Here is an 11,936-nt window from a genome sequence, read left to right as displayed (position 1 = left end):
GCAAAAAATCTGAAGGAAATAATGTATGAATGATTGAATGAATGAGTAGTTAAAGTCACAGTTAATGTGTTTTGCACATTTGATATACCTTTGCATTGGATCTTTTACGAATACTCCTCAAAACAGGTAAATAATTGGGGTGTTGTTGAATAGTTTGACGTTGCACCCCCGATCCCAGCTATTTTTCTATATTGCCTTCTTACATGAGCAAGACACATCCACATTTGTAAAGCCATCCCAGTCTCTAGCTCTAGATTGCCAGATGTCGTCTACAGTGTATGTTGTACCGCGTTCCGAGTATTTGTACTTTTTCAATGTCTTTCGGTGTTCGCAATGTCAAAAGTCAACTAAGCGATTTAAATATGGTCGTTCCTCACGCTGCATGTGGTCTTGCATGAGCAAAAGTGTAAGCTGAACGATGCATAGACGTTGCTCTTATCATTTGTGTCACAAGACTCGCTGCATTGTATAACTGTCCCCAGCCATAGTGCCTTACATATTGTTAATGTTACTACTTATATATGACTATATACAAGACTATTAATGTACTGGACTGCAGCACTTGAAATTCCAATCGCTCGATGCATCCTATGTGTGAGTATATTTATATGCACATAGCCTGCATGGATGTGATGTATCGCGGATAGCGGTGCTTATACTTTGGAGTCGGTGTATATTTCAGTGTGTCGTAAGTTCCTTTTCCGTTCATGCAAGAAAAACAGCATGCTGTGCTGTTGCGAATGCTTTGCTGTTTGATTATGGCGAAAAAACAACTTTTGTTTGTCCGAATGATCTAGTGTACAAAGTGCAAGTACTGAGTATTGCTTCATATTTGATAATCACTTTCTATTTAGTGAAACTCTTATTACTAACAGTATTTGTACTGTTTGACGAAACTGCAATACAATCTAAATAGTTGTCTTTCCCTCCCCACCCTTCTCCGTATTTTCATTTTGAGTGTTTTCACTTTGTTTCTTCGATGTTTAGACGTGTGTGGGCATGGCTTTGACGGGGTAAGGAAAACAATGCAAATAATTCACGGTATGGATTTTTCTAAGCCTGAGCAAACCATGCAGTGTTCGATATAGACACATATATGGAAATATATTATAGAGATAGAGTATTTAGTACAAATGCTTGATGAGGTGTGAGTTAATCGTGTGCAATTCCCTCATTTATGCATGTGTGACAAAGTTAACTTTGCCCTTTACATTTGTTGATGGCTAAAGGCTTCTCGGTGTCGACTGCTTCTTTTAAACATTCCGTCAGGGAGGATATATATACATATATAAATATATATATGGTGGGAGCAGGTGTCACCAGTCTATATACCATATATCTATATATGTAGATATTTTGTGTGTGTTTTTGTCTTTCGTTAGTTATTCGTGTATAGTTTTTTGTCTTTAATTTCAAATGAAGTTGCTTGGCAGCACCAAAGACTGTAATTCATTTCCTGAGCAAGGTAGCTACTCTGTTTATTGTAAACCTTAGAACGTAGTAGTAAACTGGGGGGTGGATTAAAAAAACAACAAACAAACAAACATGTTTTTAAAAACGGCCGAGGTTTTGTCTAGCTTATTGGGCAATTAATAAGTCGTATCATTTCTTTCTTGAATGTATCATAGATGAGCTGCTAAATGATGATTGCCACTTCCATAGCTGTGAAATTAGGGGAGTTGTCTGAGTTTGAACCTAGCGTTACAATCTTTTTTTTTTCGGTTTTTTTTCTTTCTTTCGTTTGTGTGTGTGTGTGTGTGTGTGTGTGTGTGTGTGTGTGTGTGTAGGTCCCTAATTATCTAAAATAGAAGTGGTTTTGATTAGTTTTTTCGTGTTCCTATTTGGAGTGTCATTGTAACTACTGTATTGCTGATAATGAACACTAGTTGCATTTGTTGTTTTTCAGGGTGTGCGTGCGCGTGTGTTTTTGCATCAGTATTTTACTCAACTCGACCTATCCTTCGGGCTCATCACTGCATATAAATGATGTGTAACTTAATTTTTGTATGTTTTAATATTGACGTTTCGTACACATTTAAAAACTGTAGCTTGCAGTATCAATTTAACTTGTACGTTAACAATATGAGAGGGGAGATTAAAAACAGCATTGTGCATGTTAAAATTGTCACTTATAGTCACCACAAAGGAAGGCGGATTAGAATACGTGCCCAAATATGAATGATTTTCATCCCCACGAACTGATTTGACCTAGTATTTATTATTAAAATGTTTTTATCTGTTCAATGTTATAAGAATATCAGCTTTGCCTTGCGTTCTGATCGCTGCCCCCGCTCGTCTCAATGTTTTTAATTGGAAAGCGGCTGTTGTCTTGTGGTCCTGATCGAAACTGAAGCAGTGTGAGCAGCACTGTGTATGTGCCTTGAGATTCAGAACATTCGAGGTGGTCATTGCTCAATGCGTATTGAAGGAGGAAGGCCTGGAATCCATTAAGTCTATTAGTACTCCATATCTGGACCAATGCTGGGACACTTTCAGGAAGTGAAAATGGCAGAAAATATGGCGTTGGCCCACGCCATTTGCCTGGCTCACATTCACTAGCCTCTTTTACACAGAGATAATGCAAAATGGCCACATCAGAGCTGTAACAGAAAACAATAACTTAGTTTTATTTATCAAGCTCTTAACAAATCGCAACTGAAATTAAGTGCTGTACATGAATACAAATCGCACATTAATAATGAATTTCTTTTTTTTAACCAGGTAAGGAAATTGAGAGAAGTTTCTACTTTACAATGCTGACCTGGAGGCGATTTAGGGTTCAGTGTCTTGCACAAGGATACTTCGACAGCGGCTAGTCAGAGCCGGGATTTGAACTGCCGACCCCTTTGGTCAGTGGACGACCCTCAAGCAAACATAAAACTCTTGAACATAACTTAACAGTAACAAAAATAATCAAAATAAGGGCTAAATTGTCATGCTGCGTTGATCCCCATGGAATTAAATGGATTTTTAAAAATGGACAGCGGAGGCGCTAGTCTAATGTGCACCAGGGGGTCATTCCATAATTTGGCACCAGCGACCGAAAAAGCCCTATTCCTTCTGAGCTTCCACTTTGACTTTGGTACCTCCAGGAGCAGATGGTCATCTCATTTTGCAATTGGAGAACAAATAGCACAATCTTAAAATGAACTCTTAAGTGTGCAGGCAGCCAGTGGAGTGTGGCCAGGATAGGAGTTATGTGCTCCCTCTTACGTGTTCCAGTTAAGAGGCGAGCGGCAGCATTTTGAGCCAACTGGAGATGTTTGAGGGAGGACTGGCTGACTCCAAAGTAAAGTGCATTACAGTTATCCAGCTGAGGTGTGATGCAGGCATGGCTTCCTGTTTCAGAGTACTGCTGTGTAAGAAAAGGCTTCACCTTTGCCAGCTGCTTGAGGTGAAAAAACTGCTCCGAGTTGCCGATCTAATTTAAAATCCCGGATACAAGCGGCCGAAATGAGTTTCCTCCGCAGGGTGTCCGGGCTCTCCCTTAGAGAGAGGGTGAGAAGCTCGGTCATCCAGGTGGGGCTCAGTAGAGCCGCTGCTCCTTCGCTGTGACGTGGCATCCCACAGATGTATGCATCATCCATAGATGATTGATGACATCGGCGCCAGCAAGGCCATTTGGTCTCCCCGTTGCATTTTAGCAACTTTGAAAATTGTGTAAAAGAGGCTACTGTTGAGTGTGTGATGAGGTTCAGGTCAGGTCTCTGGCATTCTTCCAGGCCAAAGCCCAGGACATTGCTTTGTGCGTCGCTAATGGAAAGAGACCCCATCTGTTCCTACAGAATAAAAAAAACATTTTTAATTGTCTAAATGTCTTGGTAAAACGAGTTAAGAGTTAGAGGGAACTAAGGGGTCTTGTCTAACCCCAATTGTTGAGTGATTATCAGGAGGTGTGTCCCAAGACTTTACTCGGTAGAGATGAGTGTTCAAAGTGTCTTACTGACCAGAAAATAAAGAAACCCAAGATAAGACTTCATCCTGTTCTCTGATCAGCTTGTAGAAATATCAAAGGATGGTGCATAGTGGTGGATTGTACTAATAATAATACACTTAATGATGATGATGATGATAATAATAATGTCACACGTCTTTGGATCATCACTCTGGCTTGAAACAGCAGATGCAATACTTTAAACATATTTGCCGTTACTGCACCACACAAGTGTTCTTAGATGATCTGTACTTTACATGACCTTGGATGTGCGTTGCTTTGTTTTCGTCAAGCACCCAGAGCACATTTGGCAACACTGGCTTTGAAGAATCATGAACTTCTCTTCTTGCATGTTGATTTTTCTCTTGCGCGATATGTTTCAACACTTATATGGTTATTTTCTCTTTATTTGTTCCTGATTATATTCTAGTATAATTTTGGACGAGAAAGCTTTCGAAAACAAGACGTGAACTTTGCAGATGATTACTGCTTGAAAAAGTTTGCCAATAATGCGCATGGGAAATGTAATGCGTGTTGTGGTTCCTCCCAAAGTATTCACCAGCAATGTGACACAAAAGGAGACGAAAGCTATTGTTTTCAATTCTACACCTCACCAACACCTTGCTTTACAGAAAATTTATTTTTCCTTTGGAGGATTTGTGTAACATTTAACAGATAAAACCGTTTATAAACTATGATAGTAATGATTTTATGAATTATGACAAAAAAACAAAAAATTCTCTGCTGCGGTTTTATCCTTTAGCGCTGTTAATTCAGGGTCTGTATTAATCTCAATGGGCTATTGTGTTACTGTTTGATTTGATCTGATCTCTATTTTGTTGTAGCTTGTGTTCATCTATTTCTGCAGAGTTAATTCATGCTGCAAGTTATGGAATTATCTGTCTAGATGGCTCATCAAATACACATGATTATGAAATCTGAGCTATTACTGTTTAAACACCTGTAGATTTTTTTGTGGCTTTGTTTTTTTTTTCCATTTATTTTGCTTTTTTATTTGTTTGTGCTACACTAGTTTGCCATGTAGCAATTGCACTGTGCAATATTTACAGTATGAGGACTGGGAAACTAATTATGGATGTGATGTCTCTTTACAGTTTGCGTTAGTGTTTCCTCTCTAGTTCTCAGTGATTTAGGTGTGACCAAGCCTTCTCTACTTAGTCACATTAAGCGGGTTTTCCAGGTGACTCTTTTGGTGAGTGTCGAAGTAAGACTTATAAATGGTGTATTATTGTTAAGATTCACTTTGAATTAAAAAAAAAATCGATTGACTCAGTTCTGTCTGCTTGATCATTCATTTTGGTTTGACTGTTCAGTCATGGCCAAACGTTTTGCCAATGAGTCACATTTTCTGTTTCACTAACTTTACCACTGTAGCAAATTTAAAGACAATTTTAATGTTTCCATTAGACAAGCTTTAAACTATTTTTTACCCAGAATAAAAATTAAAAAAAACCAAACAGAAGAAAAACTTTGATGTAATGTATGGTGCCTGCAAATGTTGAGACTTACGTTTTTTTTTCGAACTTTTTTTGTGTGTGACACATTACAATTATTAATTCCAACAATACCTATAAAACTCAACTAGGTGACAATATCATAATGCAAACCTTCCTGTTCCCTCTTCCGTCGTCTTTCAGACATCTTAAAAAGCTTGAGCAGTTTTACTTTATTTTCATTTTACTTAGTTTTATTTTTCTGTGGTTAACTTCTCTTAGCTAGATATTAGTTATGAATTTTTACATTGCCTCCACTGTACTGTCAATAAAGGTTTTATGAAGATGACAGTAAGAACCTGAAAATTAATTCATTCACTTTGCATGTGAATGCAGGTGCATCTCAATAAATATGAATACGTGGCAAACGTTATTTCCGTAGTTCAGTTCACAAAATTCACCTTCTCAGTAAACTTTTTTTTTTTTTTTATAAAAACAAGTGACGCGTTTAAGTTAGGTTCTGTCTTTTGAAAAGTATTTTCCTGTGTTCAATGAATTATGTAATTAGTTTTACTTTTTAATTTGAGCTCCAAAAATCAATTAACATTGCAATGATATAAAAAAAAATTTGAGAGGCGCCTGCATGTAACGAAGGTCGTTGTTGTGTAACATCAAAACTGAAGTGACATTAGTGAAACACATTTGGGTAACTGATAAAATGCAGCCCTATGGGGGGCACAAGTCAGTGCAAACTGTAGGCCGGTCCCAAGCCCGGATAAATGCAGAGGGTTGCGTCAGGCAGGGCATCCGGCTTAAAACCTTGCCAAACAAATATGAGCGTTCATCCAAAGAATTCCATACCGGATCGGGCGTGGCCCGGGTTAACAACGTCCGCCACCGGCGCCGTCAACCTGCGGGGCGCCGTTGGAAATTCAGCTACTGTGGGTCGAAGTCAAAGAAGAAGAAGAGGTGGAAAGCGGGTTCTTCGGCAGAAAGAGAAGAGGAAAACACAGAGCCTAGAACTGAATGTGGGGACTTTGAATGTTGGGACTATGACAGGAAAATCTCGGGAGTTGGTTGACATGATGATTAGGAGAAAGGTTGATATATTGTGTGTCCAGGAGACCAGGTGGAAAGGCAGTAAGGCTAGTTTAGGGGCAGGGTTTAAATTATTTTACCATGGTGTAGATGGGAAGAGAAATGGAGTCGGGGTTATTTTAAAAGAAGAGTTGGCTAAGAATGTCTTGGAGGTGAAAAGAGTATCAGATCGAGTGATGAAGCTGAAATTTGAAATTGAGGGTGTTATGTGTAATGTGATTAGTGGCTATTCCCCACAGGTAGGATGTGACCTAGAGGTGAAAGAGAAATTCTGGAAGGAGCTAGATGAAGTAGTTCTGAGCATCCCAGACAGAGAGAGTCGTAATTGTTGCAGATTGTAATGGACATGTTGGTGAAGGTAATAGGGGTGATGAAGAAGTGATGGATAAGTACGGCATCCAGGAAAGGAACTTGGAGGGACAGATGGTGGTAGACTTTGCAACAAGGATGCAAATGGCTGTAGTGAACACTTTTTTCCAGAAGAGGCACGAACATAGGGTGATCTACAAGAGCGGAGGTAGAAGCACACAGGTGGATTACATCTTGTGCAGACGATGTAATCTGAAGGAGGTTACCAACTGTAAAGTAGTGGTAGGGGAGAGTGTGGGTAGACAGCATAGGATGGTGGTGTGTAAGATGACTCTGGTGGTGGGGAGGAAAATTAGGAAGACAAAGGCAGAGAAGAGAACCATGTGGTGGAAGCTGAGACAGGACGAGTGTTGTGCAGCTTTTCGGGAAGAGGTGAGACAGGCTCTCTGTGGACGGGAGGAGCTTCCAGAAGACTGGACCACTGCAGCCAAGGTGATCAGAGAGGCAGGCAGGAGAGTACTTGGTGTATCTTCTGGCAGGAAAGGAGAGAAGGAGACTTGGTGGTGGAACCTCACAGTACAGGAAATCATACAAGGAAAAAAGTTAGCTAAGAAGAAGTGGGGCACTGAGAGGACCGAGGAGAGGTGAAAGGAATACATTGAGATGCGACACAGGGCAAAGGTAGAGGTGGCAAAGGCAAAACAAGAGGCATATGATGACATGTATGGCAGGTTGGACACTAAAGAAGGAGAAAAGGATCAATACAGGCTGGCCAGACAGGGATAGACATGGGAAGGATATGCAGCAGGTTAGGATGATTAAGGATAGAGATGGAAATATGTTGACTGGTGCCAGTAGTGTGCTAGATAGATGGAAAGAAAAATCCGAGGAGTTGTTGAATGAGGAAAATGAGAGAGAAGGGAGAGTAGAAGAGGCAAGTGTGGTGGACCAGGAGAGAGAAGGGAGAGTAGAAGAGGCAAGTGTGGTGGCCCAGGAAGTGGCAATGATTAGTAAGGGGGAAGTTAGAAAGGCATTAAAGAGGATGAAAAACGGAAAGGCAGTTGGTCCTGATGACATTCCTGTGGAGCTATGGAAGCATCTAGGAGAGGTGGCTGTGGAGTCTTTGACCAGCTTGTTCAATAGAATTCTAGTGAGTGAGTAGATGCCTGAGGAATGGAGGAAAAGTGTACTGGTGCCCATTTTTAAGAACAAAGGTGATGTGCACAGCTGTGGCAACTATAGAGGAATAAAGTTGTTGAGCCACACAATGAAGTTATGGGAAAGAGTAGTGGAGGCTAGACTCAGGACAGAAGTGAGTATTTGTGAGCAACAGTATGGGTTCATGCCTAGAAAGAGTACCACAGATGCATTATTTGCCTTGAGGATGTTGAATGAAAAGTACAGAGAAGGTCAGAAGGAGCTACATTGTGTCTTTGTAGATCCAGAGAAAGCCTATGACAGAGTACCCAGAGAGGAACTGTGGTACTGCATGCGGAAGTCTGGAGTGGCAGAGAAGTATGTTAGAATAATACAGGACATGTACGAGGGCAGCAGAACAGCGGTGAGGTGTGCTGTAGGTGTGACAGAAGAATTTAAGGTGGACGTGGGACTGCATCAGGGTTCAGCCCTGAGCCCCTTCCTTGTTGCAGTGGTGATGGATAGGCTGACAGATGAGGTTAGACTGGAATCCCTGTGGACCATGATGTTTGCAGATGGCATTGTGATCTGCAGTGAAAGCAGGGAGCAGCTGGAGGAACAGTTAGAAAGATGGAGGCATGCACTGGAAAGAAGAGGAATGAAGATTAGCCGAAGTAAAACAGAATATATGTGCATTAATGAGAGGGGTGGTGGGGGAAGAATGAGGCTACAGGGAGAAGAGATAGCAAGGGTGGAGGACTTTAAATACTTGGGGTCAACCGTCCAGAGCAATGGTAAGTGTGGTCAGGAAGTGAAGAAACGGGTCCAAGCAGGTTGGAACGGGTGGAGGAAGGTGTCAGGTGTGTTATGTGCCAGAAGAGTCTCTGCACGGATGAAGGGCATAGTTTATAAAACAGTGGTGAGGCCAGCCATGATGTACGGATTAGAGACAGTGGCACTGAAGAGACAACAGGAAGCAGAGCTGGAGGTGGCGGAAATGAAGATGTTGAGGTTCGCTCTTGGAGTGACCAGGTTGGATAAAATTAGAAATGAGCTCATCAGAGGGACAGCCAAGGTTCGATGTTTTGGAGACAAAGTTCGAGAGAGCAGCCTTCGATGGTTTGGACACATCCAGAGGAGAAATTGTGAGTATATTGGTAGAATGATGATGAAGATGGAGCTGCCAGGCAAGAGAGCTAGAGGAAGACCAAAGAGAAGGTTGATGGATGTCGTGAGGGAAGACATGATGGCAGTTGGTGTTCGAGAGGAGGATGCAGGAGATAGGCTTACATGGAAAAGGATGACGCGCTGTGGCGACCCCTAACAGGACAAGCCGAAAGGAAAAGAAGATTAGGGTAACTGATAAAACTTCTGCCCTCACCTTGATACAACAGTCACATAACTTTACAGCTCCAAAAACTGTAATCCAAAAATTCCCAAGAACTAATTTTAGTCCATGAGATTGCCTGTCAGAGATTTAAAGTATGCGATTCTTATCTGGAAAGAAACTATATGCTTTAACACAGTGACATGGCTTCTTGCAATCAGATAATTTTGATTTGTGGCTAAACCATCATCTGGTGTGACATAAAATTATTAACAGACATCAACAACAAAAAAAGATGGAAAAACACAGCTTTAACAATTGGTTATGTTATGTTGTTGAACGCTAGGTCTCTTTTCCCCCTTTTTGTGCTATCGGTCCAGGTATTTTTTTTTAATTATTTTTTATGTCTTCGTGTTTTTATGTTGTTTATGCCAAGACTGGTAAAAAAAAAAACAATAACGATACAACATGCATTTTTTTTTTAATAAAATCTTGCAGCATACATGTTTTATTAGTGTGTATTAATGAGAATTTCTCCTACATGCATCCCCTTCCACCCTAAAACCCGGGAGTCCTGGCATCCATACATAGAGCAGTTTTGGCTGAAAACACTTACGCAGCACTGATTCTGGGCCAGACCAGTACTGAAGATTGGGTCGCAGTAGTTACTGATATGTTGGGCTAGCATCAGGCAGCCAACCTTATTCAAGTGCAGAAAGGTGCTCAGCCCACACCACCCCCAAGCTAGGCAAACCCCTGGGACACAGAGGCCAAGGAGCTAATGAGACCCCAGCAACGAGGAACCGCCAGATGCCCAGAAAGTCACCCCATCAGGTGCAGCCAATGCACTAAGGCAGACTGCATGGGTGCTGGCGCTGGGTGTGTAGGCCCCAAGGAACTGCCAAAACCCCCACCCACCACAGTTCCCGCCCATCCTGGTCAGCCATGCCGCAGAGGATCCTGGGCAACCCCGAAGCACTACCCATCTACCTAAAGACCCGAGGGCCACTACCGCATAACACGCAAAGATAACGAGCAGGCGCTGGGAGGTGGGGGGCCGGGGCAGTCCCAGCGCACATTATCCATACCACCATTCCCAATGAGGGCCAGTCCCCACAAGTACACAAAACCTAGACTAGTGAGGAGACGCACCACCTGTGTGATAAGTGTACTTTCTGTCCGGTCACCCCTACCAAGTCCCAAATTGGCAGAAATGACCTTCAGGAATCTTCCTGTGAGTGCACCATAAAAAATGTATGTGCATGATGAATGAATGCACTCAAATTGGGGGGGGAGGGGTTGTCCCTCATGGAGAGCCACGGCACACTCCTGCACTGCAGACTCCCCCGTGACATCCACCACTAACCAACCCCCCAAACCTCAAGTGAAATCTAATCTGTGTTTTTGTCCCCACTGAGAAAATTGTGTGCGCTAACTTGTGAAGTGCGTTAAGATGATGAAGTCTGTGGAGCCCAGCCAGACAAGGAGGTAGGCAGGAGCAACCAGGACAAAATCAGTCCCCGGTCATCCTGCCGGAGAGCCCTGGGTGCATCACGCCATGACCCAATGGTCCCCCAGTTAGCATGGGAGAGGTGGGATGGTCACCCATAGACACAATTGGGTGCAGCCAGACCAGGCAGAGCTGGGACCACAGCTGGCGCATGGCATGCGATCACCACACCAACCGTCCAGGCCCCCCAGCAGCCAACCCGCAAATGGCAAACCCAAGCCATGCACCCCCAAGGCCACCACACAGGGCAGGTGCAGTCCACCCCCATGGTCCCTCGGTCGCGGGAATGCCCCTGTCCAGGTATTTTTCACCAGTTTGAAAAACGTTTAATTTTTTGGGTGATTTTGTAAATGTACATGACATCTTTTTTATGGACCTTAAACAATTGTACTACTCAAACAAATACACAATGGTGACATGGCACAGGTACAGTATATACTGTAGTAACTGCACATTTTATTGCATGTATTCTATTATACTCAGTAAAATTTCGTCCCTTTTCTATACTGCATATCCTCATCAGGGTCACGAGAGTGCTGGAGCCTATCCCAGCTGACTTCGGACGGGGGTAAACCCCGGACTGGACGCCAGCCAATCGAAGGGCACATCGAGACAAACGGGCATTCATACTCACATTCACACATAAGGACAATTTAGAGTATTCAATGAACCTAACATTCATGTTTTTGTAATGTGGGAGGATACCGGAGTACCCAGAGAAAACCCACGCAAGCATGGGGAGCACATGCAAAATCCACATAGAAAGGCCGGAGCCATACGAACCCACGACTAACCATGCAATTGGCCACTGTGCAGCCTCAGAATGATTAGTTTTTTTCACATTTAGTATTGGGAGTATATGTAAATAATAATAAACTATAGCTAGTTAGTCTGAATATGTCTAAGCTCCATCTCCTGTTGCCTAAGAGTATTTCCCAACATTTATTAAGCCATGGCACATATTTGACATAGAAGAACTCACCTCACAGCCCATGAACAAACAAAAATGTCGCAAAAAATATAAATACTAAAATTTCAATAATCGTGTCTCAATTTACTCACAAATTTACTTTCTCAATATGAAACTTAGGGCTGCTCTGTTTAGTTGAACAAAAAGCTATTATTCTATTGTCTGAATGGCAACCGGTGGATACACAGGTCAATTGT

Source organism: Phycodurus eques, chromosome 2, assembly GCF_024500275.1.
Source record: "Phycodurus eques isolate BA_2022a chromosome 2, UOR_Pequ_1.1, whole genome shotgun sequence".
Taxonomy (NCBI): Eukaryota; Metazoa; Chordata; class Actinopteri; order Syngnathiformes; family Syngnathidae; genus Phycodurus; species Phycodurus eques.
The sequence above is the reverse complement of the archived record's forward strand: the minus strand, read 5'-3'. Positions refer to the sequence as shown.